We start from the raw sequence: 19,389 nt of genomic DNA on the forward strand, positions 1-19,389 counted from the left end.
ACTCCAGAACTGCCTTGATTTTACTCTCGTCCATAGTCACCCCACTGGGGGCGAGCACAAAACCCAAGAATTCCACGGAAGATACACCAAAGGCACATTTTTCCAGTTTGATGTAAAGACGGTGCTCTCGCAGTTTCTGCAACACCTTCTTGATATGCTCTTCATGTTCTTCCACGTGGTTCGAATAAATGAGTATGTCATCTATATACACCAATGCATGCTGATCGATAAACTCCTTCAAAACATCATTGATGAAATGCTGAAAAGCTGCTGGGGCATTACATAGGCCATACGGCATTACTTGATATTCAAATAGGCCATGTTTTGTCCGAAATGCCGTCTTCCACTCATCTCCTTCCCGAATTCGGACCAGGTGGTAGGCCCCTCTCAAGTCCAATTTTGTATAAATTTTTGCTTCCTTCACCTGATCCAGTAATACAGAAATCAAGGGCAAGGGATACCGATTCTTAACCGTTATTCTATTTATTGCCCTGTAGTCAATGCAGGTTCTTAATTCCCCACTCTTTTTTGGAATAAAAAAAAGTGGCGACGACACGGGGGACTGTGACGGTCTTATAAACCCGTTCTCCAGATATTTGTGCAGATACTCCTTCAAGTGCTCATCCTCCTTCTCAGTTAGAGCATAGATTCTACTGCATGGAAGATTGGATCCGGGTTCCAATTCTATCTTGCAATCGAAGTCTCGATGCGGAGGAAGTCTTTCCGCCTCCATTTCACTAAATACATCTTGGTACTCTACATATTCTTCAGGCAGTTCTACGGTGTTGATCACACAGATCGTAGACTTCCCTTCGCTTAAAAGAAAGGCCTGGGTTTTTTCTTGATGTCCGGGACCTCCCAAATAACAGTGTTCCTTACAATATTCTGAGTTCAAGGCCACCGTACGAGCTCCCCAATCTATTGTAGGGTTGTGTTCGGTGAGCCATGGTAACCCCAAGATTAATTGGAACTGTGGAGCATCGATCAAATTGAATTGAGGATCTTCTCGATGACCTTCTTCAGATTCCAACTCCACTATTTCAGTATGACTCACTATGGGTCCAGATGAAAGATTTGTGCCATCTACTGCTCGAACTGCCTCACTTCTTTCCTTCTTGATGGCCCTCAATCCAATCTTTTCCGCGAATTTCAGGTCACAGAAATTGCCTGTTGCTCCCGAATCTAACATCACTGCGACTCGCCGTAATGTTTGTTCTCGGTAATGCAGCGTCATCATTAAGATTAAGTGCGGAGCTGCAGACTGCAAGGTATTCGCCAGGGTATGAGTATTTGGAGCTGTTTCTTCATCTGCAACCACCAGTCCAACTCGACTTACTGGTGGTGTAAGGCGTTTCCCGCCGGCTTCTGCTTGGGCTTCTTCTGGCAATCCCGAACAAAATGCCCAGATCCTCCACAATATAAACATTGCTTGTTCAGCCTCCTTCTTTCCTTCTCCTCCTTGGAAAGTGGACCTCGAATTGTCCCAATCTGCATGGGCTCTCCCCCACGGGCAACGTCACCTTCCTTGCTGCTTTCTGTTCTCACCCGATCAAACCGAGCCACACTTGGACGATAATCTCGCTTCCTTTCTCCTCTTCTCTCTCCTTGACGGAAGTCAATTTCTAAGACTAGATCGATCAATGCTGATATCTCCGTGGGACGATTGGGTACTTGTGCTAATGCGTCTTTCAACTCATCCTTTAGGCCTCGATAAAACACAGCAGCTCTCTTGTTCTCGGGCCATTCAGTTTCTACCACCAACTTATTAAATTGAGCCAAGTAAGCTACTAGGTCTCTGCTTCCCTGTTTTATTTCCAATAGTTCATTGTCTGTGGCCTGGGATACTCTTCTTCTGTCAAAAATGCGAAGGAATTCCTTCTTGAATTCATCCAGATCATATAATAATGGGGCGTTACAGGTGACCAGAGGCATTGACCACGACGCCGCATCTCCACTTAAGTACGACAATATGAAGGCCACTCTAGACTGCGCATCGGGAAATAATGCCGGACGACACATAAAATGCAACGTGCATTGGGTCAAAAATACCTGTGCCTTCTGGGGATCTCCACTAAAACGCTCTGGGGGCGCCAATGGAATTACAGGTGACAAGGAATGAATTACTTGTGTCGTTACTTTAGGCTGAGTGCCTGAAGACTCACTGGCAGCTCCTTCTGAATTAACTGGGTACCTGAAACTTGGGTCCGAGACTATGCCACTCATTTTTAAGTTTAAATCTGTGGTTTCCTTTCGCAATTCCCTATTCTCCTCTCTAACGGAAATTAACTCTCTTTGGATTCCTTCTAAAACCTCTCCTAATTTTTTCAAGTCCAAACCCTCAGCCATTCTGCTCAAGAGCGAATAAAAAACGTGGGCACTTCACTCTGTCAGGCTCTGTGCTCTTCTGGATCGCTCGGGAGCAGAATGTTCCCAACGCCCCTTCCCAGCTCTCTGGGCCTCCCGCCTATTGATACGAGTGGCCCAAGAAAACCGGGGGGGGGGAAAGGGGAATTGGACAGAGAAGAGACAGTCACTACGTCTTTTTCTTTCTTGAATGTTGTCGCTCTTTCTATCTTCCACTGCTGTGATTGAAGTGGATATACTGTAAGGAAAAATAAATATTTATTAAGCGCTCTACTCTACACTCTACTCTTCTATGCCCTGAGTGACCTGTCTTAGGTTATACCCACCCTAACTTTAGTGACCGATGCTCCTCTTCTGTTGTGTGGTGGTGGTGTCGCCTTGTGGTGTAGTTTTTTCCTGCAATAACAAGTAATCTCTTTTAGTTTGTCCCTACTCTCTCCCTCTACTTAACTTTTATTTCTTTTGCTTCTACGGGCTCTCTTACCCTAGTTACCACTGACGGCGCCTTTAACTGGATTCTGGTTGGTGAGTACTTCTTCTTCTACTTATAGTGTACTGCTACCATGCTTCTCTTCTTTTCTTTTTCCTCGTTTTATTTGCCCCTATATCTGCTCAACTGGAAAGTTTCCTAGGAGGCTTCTTGGGAGTCTTTTATCGCTACCTTCGAGGGAGATCTGCCCCACTATGTTGATTCAGCGCTCTATTCTATTTACACACTACCCTGAGGTAATATCAGTTCAAAAGGCTATTCTCTGTGGATTGGAAGTCGGGTTCCTTCTCTGACTGCTGACTGGATTTTTCAACTGAGGAACATAAGTATTATTTTTCTCGTTATCACTAAAATTCTCCTCACAAACTTCGTTTCAGAAATATACTGGTACTTATGACATAATATTCTAGGATAAGCGAGATAAGCATGAGCTCGTCTTCCTTCGCTTAAAGTTCGTTTTTTCGAAGGCAAGTAACTCTTACTAATATACTCTGAGGTGAGTTACGGAACAGTCTTACTTAGTGCTCTGAAACTTGGACTTGTTTTCCTCTCAAACTTGACGATGAATTCTCTTCTCAGACGCGTGGCACAATCGACGACTCTCTCTCCTCACGACTCCGGTGAAGTGCGCCTCTCCACCGGGCTGACACCTGGATCCTACTGATTGACCTGGAACGCTAGAGCGCTAACCTGCTGCTCACGCGTTCCAACAGCGGCGGCCATCTTAGATTCCAGTCTTACTCCTTTTCGCTTGGGGATCACTGTAGCGCCTGGTCTGCTGGTCCTGACAACATGTCTGACATGAGTCTTTGGAAGACTGCAGAGACGATGCCAAATGGCATGCGACAAAATTTGAAAACTCCATCAGGGGTTACGAATGCAGTCAAATGACGGGAACTTTCATCTAATTCAACTTGGTGGTAAGCCGCTTTTAAGTATAATTTGCTAAACCACTTGGCTTGGCCAACTTTAGTTATTAGGTCTTCAATCCTAGGTAGGGAGTAGTTATCTATCCAGATAGCTTCATTCACACTCCTCAAATCCACACACATGCGTAATTCCCCATTCTTTTTCTTCGCTTAAACAATGGGAGATAACCACAAAGTTCCATCAGTTTTTACCTAGTGAACACACATCATTGAGCATGGCAGAAAGGTCACTTCTCACACTGATTGGTATGGTACATAACTTATGTTTGACAGGGGCAACATCATGTTTGACCTTAATGCAATAGGTAACGTCTGAAATTTTGCCTAATTTGTCATGAAAAACTTTACTGAACTTTTTGACTCAAGTGTTGTTGTGGTTGCTTACTGAACCTAGTCTTTTCTTTTCAAAGGAAATAGGTTGTTCCAAACCTGGTCTGATTGTAATACCAAATTCAGCTTGATGAATTAAGCCTAAAACATTGATCCCTTTTTTTGCGACATACATATGACCATTGATTGATTCATCTAAAATCTTAATGTCAGCCCAGAAGAAGCCAATGAGGTCTACTTTGCATCCTTGAAATGCTACTGTAGGAATATCTGGAGGAAGTAAAGTTTTATTATACCAGTATTTTTAAAAAATATCATTGGAGATAATAGTTATGCATGCACCAGTATCAACTAAAAGTTGTATAGCATGACCTTCAATAGAAACATTAAGATTTGGATCAATTACTAGGTCTTCATCGTTAGAGTTAACACATCTAACACCTAAAAGTAATTCTTGCTTACCCTCAGGATCTTCTTCATCAAAATTATTGCCAAAATCATTTAAAACACAATGAACATTAGTAGGCTTGCCTGCTCTGCAAATTTTTAGAAAATTGCCTATCTTTTCACATTTCTTACATTGTTGACCAAGAGCAGGGCAATATCTGAATGAAGAAACATGTGAAGGTGAACCACATCTGTAACAAAATACTTTCTGGAATTGTTGAACAGAGAAATTTGGCCTGTTAAATGTTCTGGGTATAATAATGGTTTGAGGATTTTTTTGTAGAATTTGGTTTGTTGACAACTGTGCCAGGAATTGTGGATTTAGCTAAAGATTCTTCAAGTAACTTTGCATCGATGGAGGAACCCTCAATGCTTTTAGCTATATATATAGCTTTATCTAAAGTTGGATTTTTACATGCAAGCAACCTTTGTTGTATATTCTTAGAGTAGCATCTAGCTTCTAATTGGTCACGTATTAGTTCCGCAGTGAAGTTGTCAAATTCACACTTTGATGCTAACATTTTCAGTGCAGTGACATAAGTGTCTATACTTTCGTTAGGTTGTTGTGTTCTCGTAAAGAATTTGTACCTATGTTCAACCATATTTTTTGTTTTCGAGAAATATTTATCTAGTTGAGCAATTGCAGTCTCAAATTCATCCAAATCTTCATCTTCTGCAGGGACATGTTCAGGTAGATGATCGTAGATATCTTGGCCTTCGACTCCCAAATTATAGTACATGAGACTTTTCTGTCTTTCTGGTCTGAACTTATGTGCATCAATAGCTCCTAGATATGCTTTAAAAGATCTTAGCTATAAGTTCCACTCTAAAGGTGGTTCTCCGGGATCTTGTAGGAATGGTGCTGGTGCTTGGACACTCTGCATGTTGGTTTGGATGTAAATGAAGAGAAAAAAAAACGCACAAATCGCTGTAATTTGCACGAGTGACTTTCTTGAAAGAGCGTGCAAATCGCTGTTGTCGATTTCTTTTTTTTTTTAAACTGAATAGAGAAAATGGTAATTTTGTTGATGTAAAGGACAATGAAGCGTGCAAATCGCTGTAATTTGCACACAAAAAAAATTCTTGATAAAGCATGCAAATCGCTGTTGTGATTCTTTTTTTTAAAAATAATTCTTGTGTTTGTATATAATATTCACTCTCTTCTTATCTCTCTCTCTCTCTTCTTTTTTTTTTTTAGTGTGACTTGAAAAACGTGCAAATTGCTGTTGAAAAATATCATTTGAAATCCCAATTGTGAAGCAAAGTCTTCTTTCTATTTCAGGTTGAGATGCAGCTGGAAGTTAAGGTGAGAGTCTTTTTCCTATTTTGAATGTCTAATGATGTCCCAAGATGCAGTGCAGTAGGATCAGAGGGCAGGCTGCAATGAGGGAGTGTCACGTCCTAAATCAGGTGAGATCGGGGCAATATTAAATTGAATCAATCAGCGCAATGAGCCAGGAGGAATAGCTGGCTTCCACGCTCGTTTTAGCTTGTTTCCCTTCGCTTGCTGAAAAGCTGCTATACGCGGCTATACGCAGAACATTTAACACACTTCTGCGTGTTACGCGGCTTCGTACAGCTTAGTTTCACGGGCGCGCGCAGGATTCAAATGAAGCGATCCTGTCTCGCGCTGCTGAGCTTGTGTTAATGCGCAACGTAATGGGAATAATAAAGGCGAGGGAACAAAACCACAAATCTCACCTCGCAAAGAAGGGAAGTCAAACAGCTTGACGAAAACTCAAAAGTCTCACAGATTCTCTGACCCCTGTTTAACGCTTCCGTGAATCCGGATACAAAAAAAAAATCATGAGAGTGTCTCTTACGTTTTCGGGCGATGGCCGCACGCTTCGTAGGTCTGTCCGATCGTCGCCAAATTACTGAAGTATGCTCCGGACGCTCTCAGTAAATTGAAAGGATTTATTGGTAACAGTGAGGAGGGAAAGCTAGTTAATCCCAACAGGGGCCCAGAGGTAACTGCCTGTCCTGGAATCTCCGAGGGATTCCGGTTCCATGACAGAGCAGTGTTCTAGGCACGCATCACCACAGGAACTTCAAAATAGAGATACAAATGAATAATGGTAATGAAGGAAAATGAACTTATCTGCTTGGAGCCGCATTTAAAAGAGGCAGATTGTTGATGCCTTTCATGTGTTGCTATTGTTCTATCCTTTTAATATTGTGATGTAAGCGGCTGCTTGGACTGCATTAAAGGAATATTGCATAATGTAGCCTCCGTTCTTAAAGGTATATTAACCAAAACAATCGTACTTTGCTGTGTTTAAGGAATAAAACCGTCCCTTCCGTTAAGCAGTTCTGGCGCTGCCCCAAACACAGCAGACCTCCCATTCCCTATTCTCACCTGACTAGAAGCGCGTTCGAATCCAGCGTGCCTTCTTTCCCGGCTGGTTCGATAAATCCCGCCACGAGCCAGCCACCTCTGACCTCTTTCTATTTAAACTGCTTCTAGGCCAATCAAATCATCTCTTTTCCATGCCACTGTTTAACATATTCGAAGGATGTACCCTCTCTGGTCCTCCATGGTGAAAGCCAATCACGCGCATGCAATGTCATAATGCCTGACCTGGCTTATCTTGGGCGTGGCCAACCTGCAAACTCAGTTAGGCTACTACTTTGGAAGCTTCCAAAGTGCTCCCTCTCTGGTCCTACATACTACTAACCAATCACAATTCACCCAGCTTCAGCCAATACTTGATCCGCCTGATTCTGGGCGTGACCAAAGTTCATACTTCAATAATGCGATGTTCGAATTCTGTTTAAAACCTTCTAAAGGGGCGCGATGGGTGTGCCATCTCGTTTACCCTATAAATACATGGTCATTATATATTATTACAACAACCTCCATCCTTACTCTTGTACCTTCCGACACTGCTGCCCAGTTGCAGGGGTGGCCTGCGTGATTATCAAACCACCTCCTGTCCATCACTGGTAAATCAATCTTTCCCGTATTTGGCGCAATAATGCTTTACTTGAATAATAGATTTGTGAACATTGTGCACCGAGGTGCTCCTTTCAGGATAGGTTATGAAGTCTAAATAGTTGTGCAGGTAAGAATACACATTGCTGAAGACCACATACAGCTGGAGTCTGGAAATCTGGAGTTCCTCAGATGCTGAGGGGCCGATTCCGATCCAGGGCGTAAGGGCACCGAACGCAATCCGGCCGGAAAAACTACGAGCAAATTGTCCGGGTGGTTGCCTTTGGGGGTCTACGTCGGACCCCCTGTCAGCCGCAGCCCTACGACTCGGACACAGGGGTAGACCAGGGGTAGACCCATGGGTCTCCCCAACACAGGCATATACGGTGCGGATGGCACCGGCGCGTACCCACTGTAGGGGGCGCCCTTGTCCGCGATGTACCCATTCAGTCAATGGGAGCCCATGTAAGCGTCATACGACCGGCTCCCATTGACTTCTATAGGAGTCCGACCAAACCTTGTTCGGCAGCATACGGCTGCATCGTACTCGCTCGGTCGGACTGCAGGACTCCTGCTCGGTCGGAAAACACTCTGGATCCGGCTCGGTCAGAGTGCTTTCCGACCCGGATCGGAATCGGCCCCTAAATGTTGAGGTCTTATTTATCAAAGCTTTCCTTGAAGAGTTACATTTTCATGGGTTTCTCACACAGTAGGTACTTTGGTTGCCATGTAGTTGTCAGATTTACAGAGAGGGACCCTGCAGTCCACAGGCTTGTCTTTATGGCTTTATCTGTTGAATCCCTTCATGCTGATGGCCTGTAAAATAAACAACTGAAGCTTCCTGTCCTGGCTAGTGCATTATTGCTCCCAGCTTCTGCATGTACAATGGACCCTTGTTTTAAACATCATTATGCATAGAGGAGAGAATGTAGGGCCTTATGATGACGGTCAGTTGGACCGCCAACCACTATTGCGGCGGTTAGAAAACCGCCGACAAGCAGTTGGTGATCCAGCCTCAAAGTGCTCCTTTACACGGCGGCTTGTGCTGTGGCCCAGGAAATGGGCCTCAGCACATGTTGCAGTGTAAAAAGCCCTTCCTGCACCTCCATGCACAGTGTGCCTCCAGGGCCACTTTACAGTGGCCCACGACAGAAAGGGGCACCTGTTGGGGCCCCCAAACTCCATTTCCGACAGCCTTTTCATGGCTGTCTTTCAGACATGCAAAGGCTGTCGGAAAGGGATATCGTAATCCCGATGGCGGGGCATGCCGCGGCACCGCCTCCAATCGGGAATGCGGTTCTGACCGCCGCCCGATGGGATCACATATCATGGCAGAGGCGGTGGTCTGTCCCCTGACCGTTTAAGGTCTGACCGTTTGGATTGTAATTTGGCTGAGGTACCAAAGGGCTGTCGGTCGGTCGGTCAGTCTGCCACTGACAGCCTGTCGGTGGCGGTATGACCTACATCGTAATCAGTCCCTTAGTCTTGGAATTCTATGGCAGCTAAAGGAGCATTTGTAAAGCTAGTTTGATGTGGTCGGGTATTTTCAAAATTGAAGGCCATGCTTACTGACTGATGGTTAACATGTTGAGATTATGGGGAGACCAGTATCAATCCCATAATGGTATTGTGGCAGCTTCATCAGGTGGTTTGCTTGGTAAGTTAGCAGGAAACTCAATAGGGTGAAACATTGGAGGTTTCTCTATCTGGCTACTATGTTCATTTGGAAGAGAGCTGGGGGGGACCAAGAGGGGTAAGAATCAAATAATATGCTGAGGTTTTTAATTTTCTCCGTAGGCTCTGAGACTGTCCCCAAGAATGTGGGAGGGCATTGCAAATGTGTTTCTTTTGCATAAATCAGAGCACCAGAATCTTGAATATTCCTACTCATAGGTTGAAATCCTGATTGGCAAACATGGAATGGCTCATGCCATTAGTGATATTCTTGCAGTTCTCCCGTTGAAATGTTATCACTTTTAACAGGAGTTTTGAGGGTGGGAATCTCTCTGCTGGAGTCCTGGAAGTCCCATAGACCTACTGGTCTGTGTGTGTTCACCTACTCCTGTGCGATGCCCAGGCAGGGCACTCTGATTTTACCACCCCTTATGCCTTTTCAAATGTAGATTTTCCTAGTTCATTAATGCACTATGTGAGGGAAAAAATATCCTGATTCTGTGATTCAGGATCTGAAATTTGCCTGTGCAACTTAGCTGTTTTGCAAAGTTGCTGAACCAGGTGTTTTAGCTCAATGTGCCAGAGTTTATAAATCATAAGACCGTAGTGCTTAGAACCACACTCATAAGAAGCATCACGTACATAAAATACCATTTACATTACTTGCTTGCAGGTTTAGTTACAAAAGGGTAAGCATTGCATTTCTATGGGGACTCATCTCCCACCGTATTAAGCACACCAAAGGGCTGCTATGAAAGCTAATAGACCTCCTCAGCGAGGCTGTTGTAAAGTTTTAATACATTCATCGGCATGGTCACATACGTGTTCATGAGTGTTTTACTGCTTCACAGCCAGACAGCGAATCCTTTATTTAGAGAGTTCTAGCACAGTGTTTGGACAAAATATTGAATAAAACATACTGTGATACAAAAATATCTTGTCAAGAATATCGGGATGTCAAACATATCATTAAGAGGAATATCAAAGGTTCAAAGGTAAAAATATCATGTTAAGTGATGTTTTTAATATCGTTTAAAAAATATAGATTTAGAAAATATCATTGTATTTAATATCATTTGTTGTATTTGTATGTATTTATTATATTGTTTGATTCTATATGCCTATCAATTTTTTTTATTTATGTTTTTAGTAAGATTTTTAAAAAGTGGATATTTTAATGTAAATGTAATGCTAATTATTTTATTGATATGCAAATTATTATTGCATAATTTTTAGTTATTTTGTAATGGTAACAATTTTAATAAATAATAATTTATAATTAATTCATATATGTATTCGTTATAATAAATTTCAAAAATATTCCATGGTAAATTGTAAAATAAAAATGTTAATTATAAAATGTTTAAAAACAAAAAATACATAAAATAATTGTTATTAAAATAATTAATTTTTAAAAATGCATATAAACAATGTAAATTATATAATCTGTTTAACAAAATACCCTAATTAACATATTTCAATAAATGTTATGTTCAAAATTATGCCATTGTAAAATAAAAGATTTTTGATTTTTTATTTAAAATATTTTTTTATATTTTCTTATTTTAGGATTGTTCATTTTGGATTATGATTCAATTTTTAATTTCAGGGTTCAAAGTTTAGAAATGGTAGCACATTTTTTTTAATGTTAATTATTAATAGTGATAAGAATATTCTTTTATATCTTAATGTTCAAATATGAATATTGTAATTCTGGCTAGTGTCTTTTTTTATTTTTACTCAAACTCTGTTTATTGAAATTTTTCAAAGTTACAGTACATTCGCAGTGTGGGAAACAAAAGCACCAATTAGCATACACATAACATTGGCAGCACTTACAGAACAACATTTTTTTAACCCTTTTCCCCAGTGGATATATTGAAACTGTCATGGTCAAGAGGGTATCTAAAGGCCTGTGGGCATACCAATGCTCTCCTAGTTAGAAAGGGGGCATGGTGCCTTGCTCCCACGCCACTATATGCATAGTCAGAAAGCGCAACAATAGAACTAATGGGGAGGGGGTGGAAAGGAAGAGGAAGGGGACCATGGAAGGTCGTTAGGTCTTCAGTCAAAGGCTCTTGGTATTGGGGCACAATGGGCAGTGGGTGGCGCTGGTTTCTGTGAAATCCTCGTTACAGGCTGCCAGGGGGGTGGAGGGGACTCCCCTTACTACTCCGGCAAGTCAAATAGGTGACGAGCATGGAGTCTGGGGGGGGTTGGAAGCATAGGAATTCTAGATGGGACATGTATTCAATGATGGGCGAGCATAGGCGCAGGATTTTTTTTATCTGTATAAGACAGTTTGTGCATCATTTGTTCCATTGCAATGGTGTGCCAGATATGCATGAACCAAGACACTGCTGGATGGTCGGAAGGGGACTTCCAAGCTCAAGTTATGAGCAACTTGGCAGCACCAATCATGAGGCTTATGAGATACCAGTCCACATGGGTCATTGATTCTAGCATTGTGGGGCGCAACCCCAGAATGATTGTGTGATAGTCTTCCAGAATAGGGTAACCCACAGCACCCTTTATGTGGCTTAAAATCTCCTTCCTAAAGGTATTGAGAACAGGACAAGCCCACCATATGTGATGAAATCGCCCACCTGTGCCTCACATCGCCAGCAGGAGGCTGAGACTGTGGGATATATAGAGTGTAGGCAGGCTGGGGTGTAATATCACTGGAACATTACCTTGTGGGCTGCCTCCTGCTGGGGAATGCTTTTATGTATATGTGGAATCTCCCTCCATAGCTGTTTCCACTGTTTATGGGTAATATTTGGAGTGTTATCAGTGGCCCGTTTCCACTGATAGGGATCGCGTGGTAAGAGACGTTATTGTTGGAGCACATGATATGTCTGTGACACCAAGCCAGGGGATCCTTCGAAGCTGCGAACTAGAGTTTCAAAAGAGGTGAGGGAGCAAGTGGCTGCTGGTGTTGGGAGGGTGAAGAGCCCAATGTCGTAACTGAAAGTACCAGTGGCGAGTTGATGAAAGGGAGATGAAATTCAGTTTTGCACTGGTCAAAATGTTCGATAATCTGTTCCTGGGATAAGTCCTGAAGAATTCTACATTCACCCCTCACTCAGTCTGGGAAAGAGTCCCGAGGGAGAGCGGGAGAGAAGTTGGGGTTCCACGCAATGGGGTTGTTTGGCAATGGGAATGTGGTCAGACCCCTCCCAATAGCTAGTTTGTCGTTGTTACAGGAGCCAAGCCAGATCCCAGAGCGGGCGACAGGCAACAGCCTGATCCATGTTTAACCATTTTTTTCTCGCTCTTTCACACTACCCATTCAGAGATGTAGTTTAGGTGGGCAGCCCACTAGTAGTCCTGGAGGTTGGGACAAGCAAGCCCTCCCCAGTTTCGTGGGAGCATAAGGAGCACCTTGGAAATGCAAGGACATTTCTGCTTCCAGATAAAGGAGCGGCGGTCCCCCAGCATTCGTTTAATGTCTTCGGAGGAGGTGGGGGTAGGCAGTGATTGGGAAAGATATTGGAGCTGGGGGAGGATGGTCATTTTTACCATGTTGACTCTGCCCAACCACGAGATCTGTAGTGGTCTCCAGCGCCAGAGGTCTTAAAGTATCGCTTTGCAATAGTGTGGCCAATTAGCCCGCATCCATGTGGCTAGAGTGTTTATAATAGTGAGGCCTAAGTACTGGATGGAGTTAGAAGACCACAGAAAATGGGTTAGTGCCAGTAGGCGATGAAAGTATTGTTGCAAGAGGGTATGGTTAAGTGCTTGCAACTTGGCCAGGTTGATCTTATACCCAGAAACCTGCTCATAGGTTTGAATGGTCTCAACCTCTGCAGTGAGAGAGGTATCTGGCTCCGTACGTGCCAGGAGAAGGTCGTCCATATAAAGGACCACTTTATGATCTTGGCCCCAAAGGGGATGCAATTGCTGTCAGAGGATTGCCGAAGGTGGATGGCGAGGGGTTCCACCACAAGGGTAAACAGCAGGGAGGAGAGGTGGCAACACTGTAGAGTGCCCTGTATCAGTGGAAAGGAGTGAGTCGCCTGCCTGTTAACTCGAATTAAGGCAGTAGGTGCCAAGTAGGAAGCCATGATCCTGCTAACCCTTAGGGGGCCCAGCCCAATTTTCTGCAGAGATGCCCTTAAGAGAGCCCAGCTCACCCTGTCGAAAGCCTTTTCGGCATTTACACAGTAGAGAAGGGTAGGGTGGCATGTCTGTGAGCTATCTCAACGAGATGGGCAAGGTGGTGGATGTTGTCTGATCTCTGTCTGTGCTGTAAGAAGCAGACCTGGTCGGGGTTGATTAAGCAGAGGAACAGATCTTCCAGGCGGTTGGTCAACATTTTGGTATGGAGTTTAGCTTCAGTGTTGAGCAGGGCTTTCGGGCAATAGGAGGAGCAGAGTGTCAGGTCTTTGCCAGGCTTGGGGATGAGCGTGATTTCTGCGTTAGACATGGTAGGGGTGAGGCCTATTGTTTGGGTGAATACATCTTAAAGCTTGAGCAAGTGATTCTGGAGCTGTGGCAGAAAAAACATATAGAAAGCCGGGGGAGGACCATCAGGCCTGGGGATTTGCCAATGGGGAGCTCTTTAAGGGCCCTGCGGTTCTCAGTGATAGAGAAGGGTTATTCCAGTTCATGGACTAGGCAGGGGTCTAGCGGCTGCCGAGTGCAGTCCTGGAGGTATGAGGCTATCTGGGTGGGTCCTCTCCCCCGGAAGTGTAAAGACTTTGGTAGAAGGCTAGGAAGGCCTCCTGATTGTCTGTCGCTTTGATAACCCAGCTGGGTTCACCTGGTCTGATGTCGGCGATGTGGGACCTGGTGAGTTGTTGGCGCAATCAACGTGCCAGGGGTGTACCCACTTTGTCACCCCCTTCATAGTACCATTGCTTGAGCGCTAGAAGTGAATGCTCTGCTTTCTTAACTTTGTGTTCTCGGAGTTGACCATGCAGTATGGCCAGTTGTCGTTTGACCCTCAGTGTAGGATGTTGCTTATTAGAGCATTCGAGGGAGAGATAGGCGCACCTCCTGAGCCCTAGCTATAGAGATTGAAGACATCACTCTATAGATTGTGGCCTTAAACTCATCCCAGAGGGTGTGGGGGAAAGTGTCGGGAAAGAAGTTGAGTGTAAAGTGTAAAGTATTCGGTGCTGGTGTCTTTTATAGCTGCCTTATCTACTGGGTCCCATAAGAGTTGGGGGAGAAATGCCAGATGCTCGCAGTGTCCACATAAGCTCCACATGTGCGTGGCATGGTATGGAGATGTCAGAAATCTGCGCTGATGTTAGGTTTCGCAGCAGGGAGGAAGTGACAGACATGTAGTCGATGCAGGAATAAGACAGGTGCACATGTGAGTAGTCCTTTGAGTCCGGGTGCAGATATCACCAGGCTTCAACCAGACCCATGTACGAAAGCTCTTTCGTAAGTATTCCACTCCCGTACCCAGAACACGCGTTGTGTTTCTGTCCAGAACAGGGTCCCAGACCAGGATGAAATCCCTACCCACTATGATGCCGCCCCTGACAGAGCTCAATTGTCCATGAGTGTCTATCTTAATTCGTTTTACTTTTCCACCGAAGCCACCGTTCACTCATAGTGGGTGCCGCGAATAGCCATAGAACACTCTCCCCTGTCAACATATAGCTAATGTATTTGATTGATTATATTCGATTAATTATATTTCATACATATCTTGTGGCTATATGGTAATGTTTATATCATCAGGGAAAGAGTCATGTGGTATCTATATAGCTGTTTAGACGTGCATGTCCCATCCAGGGCACAATCAAATTAATAATGTAATTGTAACTTGCAGCACTAGATGTGTGAAATAGCAAGAATACATTAATTACGTGGGCCCATCCAGGGCGAAATTGTAAAAATACATATAGATATTTCTAGGTGAATATATAACCTACATGAAATTGAATTGCTTTAGATTGAGATTGTTGCTGCAAGATATCAATGCATATCATGTGAAAACAAATGTCTAACAAAAACATGACAAATTGGCTGCCACATTAATCCTGTTTTGGCATGCAGTCTATTTGTAGCCTGTTATTAATTGGCAGATGAGTGAATCGACATTGAAAAAGGCCAGGAGGCTGAAACGCATCTGTGGTTTTGTTTTTGCATATTTAATAAATTAATCAATATGCAGCTTTTGCATGTGTGACATTTTTTGTGGATTTGCGAGTGTCTATCTTAAGGATACGTCTTGCGCTTCGTTTGGGGCATAGAGGCTGAGGAGTGTGTCCGTGCCCCTTTCAACTGTCAAGGTAAGGAACCTCCCTCTGTGGTCCCTGGTCACTTTAGTGGCTTTTGTACAGAAAACCCTTCTTGCACAGGATGACGACTCCAACTGTCTTTGTGTCGGTGATGTAGTATCCGGCTGGATACATTCTAGTGTTCCACTTGACTGTAACCCACACTGAACACCCACCCACCACAGGCGTCACGAGTCAGGTGACCCTGACAATAAAAGGGGCCGAGCGCACGTGCTCGTGGCCAGTTTACCGTACAAGTCATCCGGTGTCTGTGTCCTTCATTTCTATACATGAGGGCCTGAGGGCCCAATCACCACATTGGCGACGAGGGGGCTGTGCCCTGGCGTGCAGCAGCCCAGCAAAGATGAAAGGAGGGGTGAGAGCTGCCTGCGTGTCAACCCCAGCAGGCACGGACAGCGCCTGATCGACGCCGGGCGTGTGAAGAGCCCCGGGCGTGAGCAGCGACCGGTACCCAGCCCGCATCGAAGACCAGCGGGCGTGCATGCCGCCCCAGAGAGACGGCGAGGAAGTCGGGTGCCCACCCCGACCCCGTCGCGCCTGCCGCTGTGCCCGGTGGAGAGTGCGAGCCGTGCGGATCCCACCCGCATCGGCCGCGTCGCAGTGACCCCAATCCACGAGGTGACCGGGAGCCCACCCCGCACCTCAGGCGCCTGCCGAGACTAGTCCCGGCGAGGGGGGAAGTGCCCGGAACAGCGCGCACCGAACGGAGCCCACCCGCATCGGCTGCGATCTGCCTGGGGTAGGAGGAAGAAAGCACGGCCAGCGGAGCCCACCCGCAAGAGGCGTGTGCCACGCGGTGCCCACCCGCGGAAAGAGAAGAGGCCCGCCGGCCGAAGGTGAGGAGCCGCGCGAAACGAGAAGCGGACGGGAGCCTACCCCGCCGCGACAGAGTGAAAGCAGAAGAGAGACACCAACAAACCCCCCCCCCCCCCGCGCGGTCCGTGAGGCAAAGAGACCGGCTGCGGGGCGGTATCGATGTGAAAGCAAAGCGGAGCCCACCCGCGTGGAAGTGAAGCCCGGCCGGGCCGAAGGTGAGCCTGCTGCCCAGAGGATTCCGTAAAGGAAGCAGCTGCCAGGTCAGAGCGCTGCAGGCGCGATAAGGATTGCAGCGGAAATGGCGCCAAGTCCGGGTGCACCCCCGGTGCCTGTGTCCCGGCAGAATTGAGCGCGAGTCAACCGCTCATGAAGAGGGAGTGCTGCGCGACGAAAGTGAACCAGCGGGTGCCTACCCCGCACAGAGATGACCATGCCGGCACCCCCTCCCCCTCCCTGCCACGCGAAGACTGCAGGACGATGCCGCGGGCAGGGAGGGCGATCCTAACTGCACAGAACGGCCGCCGCCGGCCATGGAGGGTCATGCCCCACCTCGCAGGACCCCAGCAGCTCCCCACAAGAGAGGCAAGCGGCCAGCGACGCCAAAAGTGACCTGCAACCGAGTGCGCGTCGGCACTGATTGCCATCATGCCCCAGAAGTCCCAAATGTGCTGGCAAGCACAGCGTGGCGAGCGAGGTAGTCTCCCCCAACTCGTACACACACAACACAATGCCTGGACCTGTGCAGCTCTGACAATGCCTGGACCCGTGCAGCTCTGTCAATGCCTGTGGCCCCCTGCCTCTCCGATAAAGAAAAGTAAAGAGACTTACCTGCTGTCGTCTAGCCACGGTCCTGCACTCCACTGCTCTGCTGCAGCTCTGGCCCCATCTGGACTCCACTGGTCTGCTTGGCTCCTGCCTCTGCACTCCACCGGAGCCTGGAAAAGGAAAGAACATTCAAGGAAGAACAGGTTTGCAGCAGAGAAGGTTGCTGCTGAGGGAAGTGAAGTGAAAACCCTGCACTGCCATCTAGTGGCCGGAGAGCAGCATTGCACCAGCTGCAGGAATGGAATAGAGAGGCATGGAGGAGAGGCAGCGAGGCATGCACCGCAAGGTCAGACTGATGCACAATGGGGAGTGCACAGGAACGCGACGGAGGCGCGCAGGAATGCGCCAGAAGCGCAGGAAGAAGAAACAGTGTGTCACCGGGATGCCGCGCCATCCCACAGCAAGACAAGGTGAAAGAATAAGGGTGTCAAGCCACATCCACCCCAGCAAGGACTGTGCTGTCGCCGCATCAAGTGGAGCGGAACCCTCGAGCGAACTAAAGGACTCTGCGCAGATGTACCCCGGACGCGGAAGGTACACAGCAGCGCCTAGGAAGAGGAACTCACTGACGAAGATGCGCGCAGCAAGTATCCGACACTGGCGGGCGAAGGATGAAGAAGTACACCCAGTGGCGCCAAGAAGCCACCACCTCAAGAAATCACACAGCGCAAGGAGCAACGCGACTCTGAAGATGTACCGCGACGGTACGAAGAGAAGCATGCACCAGCACTCGACAACTCAGCAAACACAGGTAGTCGCACGACGTGACGCACCTCGTGAAGCCGGCCACCCAGATGGTCGCGCGAAGGTTGCCGACCGCCCAGATGGTCGCGCGAAGGTTGCCGACCGCCCAGATGGTCGCGCGAAGGTTGCCGACCGCCCAGATAGTCGCGCGAAGGTTGCCGACCGCCCAGATGGTCGCGCGAAGGTTGCCGACCACCCAGATGGTCGCAAGGAGGACGAAGCTGACCACCAGTTGGTCGTAAGGAGGATATAGACCTACAAGAGGTCGGAGAGGGCACTGACCTGCCAAGAGGTCAGAGCTGAAGAGAATAGGAAGTCCGAAGGGACGTCAGTGAAGAGGACCCCATGAGAGGTTCACAAAGAGGACCAGGAGGAGTAGGAAAAGAGGTCCAGTAACATCACTCAACATCAGAAGCAACTACGAGACAGAAGGTCGCGACGATTGGTCCAGTCACAGAGCGAAAGGAAGACAGTGTCCTAGTGGCGGGACAAGACCAGAGGGAAACGCGTAGAGTGCGCGCTACACGAGGAAGCCTGGTAAGGACGAGCCAAAGGCAGGAAGACTGGATCACGTCGCAGTGGAAGGAGAAGGAGAACACCCGAAGAGGAAAGGAGAAGAGCACAGAGGTGTGCGTAACAGATCAACACGCACACACCAGAAGGAGAACACCCGAAGAAGAAAGGAGAAGAGCACAGAGGTGTGCGTGACAGATCAACACACACACCGGAAGGAGTACCCGAAGAGGGGAGTGAGAAGGTGCATGGACACCCAGACCCAGTACCTGGAAAACAACATCAGCCCCACTGGGAGTATACGTCGATGCGCTAACCCGAAGGTCACCCGGGGATGACAGAGACGAGCAGGCCGGTCCGTTGGGAACAACCACCTCTGGGACGTCACGGAAACAGGACCGTGGACATCCAAGGGGCAGAGGCCTCAGGGACACCGGTGGCAGCGGATCCCAAGACGAGAGATGGACTGTTGAAGCTGGCTCTGGAGATCCTAGGAGAACAGAGGCAGAGCGCGAAGGACCAAGTGCCAACAGCACCCTTTTAGGTGGAACTTCGGACACGGAAAGAGGACCCGCAGCGACTCCTCCAACGCGATTGGAGCGACCAGGCGCGGTCAACCGTTCCAGTGGAAGCCTGGCAACAAAAGGGCCTCCGGGTCGTCCCGTGAGAGGGGACACCCACGAGAGAGGGGTATCCGTGAGAGGGATATCCTGCAACGGGGAGTCCTGTAAGAAGACAACTACTAGTTGGAGGAAACACCTCTACCAGGGCATACAGCGGAAGGTCAAATAACGAGGGTCCACCCGCATTCCACCCACACTTCCACCGACGGCGGTACAAGAAAGAGACTGTGAAGCGCACTTCCACATTGTAAGTCCCAAATCACGCATCCATAGAGCACTTGGACATTGTGCCAAAGAGACCGAGTGGTCCCGGCTGTCAGAACACCCTAGACGGCAGTCGACCATCAGCAAAGAGACTACGTGGAAGTCCTGCTTGCCAGTCAATGTTTTGTTTGTAACTTGTGCGTTTTCTCCCACAGGTTCGGACTTCATTTTGGTT

At 47.0% G+C, this 19,389-nt stretch overlaps 1 long non-coding RNA gene across 1 annotated transcript in view; it reads right to left on the reverse strand.

Moving 5' to 3' along the window:
* LOC146821918 (uncharacterized) overlaps positions 1-17,190 on the reverse strand; it is a 47,308-nt gene extending 30,118 nt beyond the window's left edge. Inside the window, exon 1 of the long non-coding RNA XR_014962784.1 lies at positions 17,074-17,190. This is a non-coding gene — a long non-coding RNA (uncharacterized LOC146821918). The remainder of the gene's footprint in view (positions 1-17,073) is intronic.
* Between the last annotated feature and the right edge of the window lie 2,199 nt (positions 17,191-19,389).

The sequence above is a fragment of the Triturus cristatus genome, chromosome 6 (assembly GCF_964204655.1).
Source record: "Triturus cristatus chromosome 6, aTriCri1.1, whole genome shotgun sequence".
Lineage (NCBI taxonomy): Eukaryota > Metazoa > Chordata > Amphibia > Caudata > Salamandridae > Triturus > Triturus cristatus.